The sequence below is a fragment of the Triticum aestivum genome, chromosome 5A (genome assembly GCF_018294505.1).
Source record: "Triticum aestivum cultivar Chinese Spring chromosome 5A, IWGSC CS RefSeq v2.1, whole genome shotgun sequence".
Taxonomy (NCBI): domain Eukaryota; kingdom Viridiplantae; phylum Streptophyta; class Magnoliopsida; order Poales; family Poaceae; genus Triticum; species Triticum aestivum.
In genome coordinates, this window is record NC_057806.1 from 363,176,717 (window position 1) to 363,182,273 (window position 5,557).

The following is a 5,557-nucleotide window of genomic DNA, read 5'->3' on the forward strand; positions in this document are numbered from 1 at the left end:
GTGCCCCGGCAGCCTCGTCCCGCCCGGCGGGCGAGTGCTCGCTTGGGTGCGCCCACACCCGCATGCCCCTGGGCGTGCGCCCGAACGGGGCGCGCCCGTAACCCGTCGCCCGCGACCTGTATGGCCCTGTGGGCATATGACATATGGGCCCCACGCCCCTTTTATTAAAACAAAAAAGAATTTAAAAATAATAATAAAAAAAAGATTTTTAAAAAAAGAAGTAAATAAATAAATAATTAAAATAATTAAAAAATTAATTAATTAATTAAAGAATTAATTAACTTAATTAATCCTGATTAGTTAACCTAATTAATTGTAGTTAATAAACCTAATCATTTTAGTTAGACTAACTAAACCTGATTAGCTAGTCTTAGACAATGACAACCGGGTCCCACCATCAGATTGACCCAGTCAACCCATGTTGACTGCTGACGTCAGCATGACATCATGCTGATGTCATAATTCCATTTTCGAATTAAATTAAATAATTAATTAAATTCCAGAAATTAATAAAATCTTTAGAAAATCATATCTTCTAATCCGTAACTCAGATTAAAATATTTTCAACATGAAAGTTGTTCAGAATAACGAGACGAATCCGGATACGCAGTCCGTTCGTCCGCCTCACACCCCTAACCTATCGAACCCGCAACTTTCCCCCTCCGGCTCCTCTGCCCGAAAACACGAAACACCGGGGATATTTTCCCGAATGTTTCCCCCCTTAACCGGCATCACCTCATACCACGTTAGGTCACTCCTAGCATCGTTACTTGTCATGTCGTGCATCGTTATGCAGCTGTTTACATGGTATTCATTGTTTCTTCCCCCTCTTCTCTCTGTTAGACTACGAGACCGACACTGCTGCTGCGCAGTTCGACTACGGAGTTGACGACCCCTCCTTCTTGCCAGAGCAACCAGGCAAGCCCCCCCCCTTGATCACCAGATATCGCCTACTCTTCTCTATACTGCTTGCATTAGAGTAGTGTAGCATGTTACTTCTTTTCGTTAATCCTATTCTGATGCATAGCCTGACATTGTTGCTACATCTGTTGAAACCTTACCTACAATCCTAAATACTTAGTATAGGTTGCTAGTTTATCATCATTGGCCCTACATTCTTGTCGGTCTGCCTTGCTATACTATTGGGCCGTGATCACTCGGGAGGTGATCACGGGTATATACTATACATACATACATACTATACAGATGGCGACTAAAGTCGGGTCAGCTCGAAGAGTACCCGCGAGTGATTCACGGATTGGGGGCTGAAAGGACCTTTGTCCCGACGGCCCTCTGTGTGGATCTTTGTGGCGGAGCGACAGGGCAGGTTGAGACCGCCTAGGAGAGAGGTGGGCCTGGCCCTGTTCAGCATTCACGGATACTTAACACGCTTAACGAGATCTTGGTATTTGATCTGAGTTGGCTACGAGCCTATACGCACTAACCATCTACGTGGGAGTAGTTATGGGTATCCCGACGTCGTGGTATCAGCCGAAGCACTTCAGACGTCAGCGACGGAGCGGCGCACGCCGGATTGGACTGGAACGCCTGCTAGGCTAGGTCTGCTTCCGGCCGCCCACGCAACGTGCAGGTGTGCTCAGGGCGATGGGCCCAAACCCCTGCGCGCTTAGGTTTAGACCGGCGTGCTGGCCTCTCTGTTTTGCCTAGGTGGGGCTGCGACGTGTTGATCTTCCGCGGCCGGGCATGACCCAGGAAAGTGTGTCCGGCCAAATGGGATCAAGCGTGTTGGGTAAGTTGGTGCACCCCTGCAGGGAAGTTAATCTATTCGAATAGCCGTGATCTTCGGTAACAGGACGACTTGGAGTTGTACCTTGACCTTATGACAACTAGAACCGGATACTTAATAAAACACACCCTTCCAAGTTCCACAGACAACCCAGTGATCGCTTTTCTACAGGGCGACGAGGAGAGGATCGCCGGGTAGGATTATGCTACTGCGATGCTGCTGGAGATGCTACTGGAGTTGTTACTTGGAGTTGCTATTTGGAGATTCTACAGTGGAGATACTACTTGGAGGACTTCAATCTACTCTCTTCTACATGCTGCAAGATGGGGGCTGCCAGAAGCGTAGTCTTCGATAGGACTAGCTATCCCCCCTCTTATTCTGGCATTCTGCAGTTCAGTCCACTGATATGGCCTCCTTACACATATACCCATGCATATGTAGTGTAGTTCCTTGCTTGCGAGTACTTTGGATGAGTACTCACGGTTGCTTTCTCCCCCCTTTTTCCCCTTTCCTTTCTTTCTGGTTGTCGCAACCAGATGCTGGAGTCCAGGAGCCAGACGCCACCGTCGACGACGACCCCTACTACACTGGAGGTGCCTACTACTACGTGCTGCCCGCTGATGACGACCGGGAGTAGTTTAGGAGGATCCCAGGCAGGAGGCCTGCGCCTCTTTCGATCTGTATCCCAGTTTGTGCTAGCCTTCTTAAGGCAAACTTGTTTAACTTATGTCTGTACTCAGATATTGTTGCTTCCGCTGACTCGTCTATGATCGAGTACTTGTATTCGAGCCCTCGAGGCCCCTGGCTTGTATTATGATGCTTGTATGACTTCTTTTATTTGTAGAGTTGTGTTGTGATATCTTCCCGTGAGTCCCTGATCTTGATCGTACACATTTGCGTGCATGATTAGTGTACGATTGAATCGGGGGCGTCACAAGTTGGTATCAGAGCCGACTGCGTGTAGGAATCCCCCTTCCACACTCCTTGGCCGAAGTCGAGTCTAGTCATTGCAAAACTTTTACTAACATGGCTGTGTGCCTTACGGGCCCACGTCGCCATCGGGTGGTACTAGGATCTTTTACTCCTCGACCTTTACTCTGGGACTCTGATCTCTCTTCTATTCGGGTTAAATGAATTTTGCTAAATCTAACATTAGGATCTCGTTATCACTTTCACCCGAAGAGCCCCTTATTACTGATGATCGTCTGCTGCACGTGAAGACCCTGAAGATAGTTTCCGTTGTTAAGCCGAGAACTTGTGTTCATCGCGTTTGCAATTCCCCTTCCACCGTGAACCCTTATGGGTAACTACTTACAGTTGTCATTCTTATATCATCCCCAGTTGGTCTTGTTATTACAAGATACCCTGAAAAACTCGTCGTGGTTTCGATAATCCCTTGAACTTACTGCCTTGCTGTTCTTGTCACTTGAATACCCCTACGGTTAATTCTCGCATTTATAGAGTATCCGCTCATCCCCCAGTTGTTCATGTGTTACACAAAAGTCTTCGAAATACCATCCGATATTCCAAAAATCCTCAGCAACCTATTGCTCTGGAATTTCTTGTTTGCTTTCATTATGATTAATCCCATAAGTATAGAAATCTTATTGACATTCCTTGTCATTATCATTTTGAGTCTGTTGACTCAATATGTTTGCGAATGCACGCAATCATCATTGATCCTTATAAATTACTTCTCCGGCTAAGCTGCCATTCTTTTAACTGGAATTGGTTCTCGACCAATCCAATTGTCATTGATTGTACCCTAAGGCTATTCAACTTATCCATCCCTACTCAGAGCATTGCTTCTGATCCCTTGATTTGGAAATCATAATTCCTTTGCATTTGACAATTGAGTTAGTCAGTTGTTTCTATAATCTGATCTCCTTGCAATCTTCTTCCTCTAGTTGAGTACCGATGCTCACGTCAGATCCCTTATGGACCACCAGATCCTTTGTTGGATTTTATCTGACAACGCCCTTCATATTCAATAACCTTGTGAGCCTTTCCTCTGATACATAATGCCTTTGGTAAATTGTATCCTCTGCTTTCTTAACCATGCTCTGTCTTCGAGCTTGAGTTAATTACTTCTAAAGATTCTGGTATATGATTCTAAGATGCCCCGATGGGTTGAACCTATGCCTTCCTTAATAGGTGTGAACTCGAAAGTTTTCACGAGTCGTACTCTTCTGGTATTTTGCCAGATAAAATTTCAAAACTACAACTTCATTGAGCGCGAGAAGTGAATGAAAGGTTGTGCATTGGAGAAGTGGGAGTCGACCTTGAACTTTGCGTTCATGCCCATGGACACAATGTACATCTTCTCATCGAAGCTTCTTTTAAAATCAATTATTCCCTTGGTATAAGTTCATCTTATATCTGAGATCTGGCCTTTTTGCAATCATGGTTCTGACCATGTTCTCCTTTAAATATCATGTCCTGTGCAAGTTTAAGCACTTGTCTTCTATAGAGCAATACCCCAGTTCAACTTCTAGTTTGATCTGTCGTCGAGTATTACCACCTGGTATCTCGAGATTATCTTGGAACTGCATAATTTCTTATGAGTTCTTCATCAAGTACTACATACTCACCGATTACAATTTTTCATGGGCTCGGAGTTATTGAACACTCAAAGACACCGATAACTGAACCGAGTCCGCTCTACGGTTCAACAACTCTTCAGTAAGCTTCTATAAGTACGAGTTTGTACCCGATCACGCCATTCCTAGCCTGTTTGGCTATATCATTGTCGTGACGATTCTAACGGTGCTACCTGGTCCTTATTCTCGGAGCACCAATTTTCGACGATGAACTAACCTTACGTCGATTTTCCTCGTCATACCCTTTCACCTTAAACAACAAGCTTGAGTTCGAGTTTGTGTCGTACCCATGGTTCCAATAACCTCTTGCTTCATCATTCTTTTGACTTGATGTGATCGCGGATCGATTACATCTTCAGGTAATCTCTCGACAAATGTGTCGTGATCATTATCAACTTTCTGAGCTACTCCAGAATAACAATCAAATTCATGATAAGAATTACCATCCTTGCCCCTCGATGAATTGTGTGTCATAAACTACTTCCTTGCCTTCTTTCCAACACAAACTTGTTTGTGTTGTGGCTATACCTTGAGTTCATTGTTAACCGACTTATGTTATGTTCTACCTTGAAGTATTACCATCTGCTATGTCAAGAATGTCGTGAGAAATTCATCACCTCTTAAGAATTCTTGGTATGGTGATACTTCTCACCCTCACCATTCTTTCTTGGTCCTCGTGTTAATTCCAACCGGTGTACCAACAAGTGAACGGTGCTGTTTGAATTCTGCCCTTCTAGTAACCCTATTGCTTTGAAGTTAATGGTCGGCCGCTCGTTCTTGGACTATTGATTATTGAATCACCATTCTGACATTGGTCGTGCAAACCCGACCCATATTTCGGGCGCACCTATCAACCAATGTTTAATTGTGTTTGTTTTCCTCGAGCATACCTCATTATATCATTTGATATGACAAATGTTATCCCCATGTTCACATAATTGTGGAAATCCATCTTTTGGGAATCTCGGTGAATTGCCGTTGAGTTCACCAGACACCTCCTTGTCCTCTCCTTGGTTTAATGGTGAACTATTGCTTCAGAAACCCGCTCCCATAGTTCATTTCTCGAGGATCTTGCAATGCCATTTCGACGATTTGTGTTGCACCTTTTTCCTCTCGGACCCCCTGAGTCTGAGGTTTCATGACACCAATTGGATATGAATCTCGGTCAGATATGATGGTTGGGGACAACTTTCCAAGAGTTATGATGTTG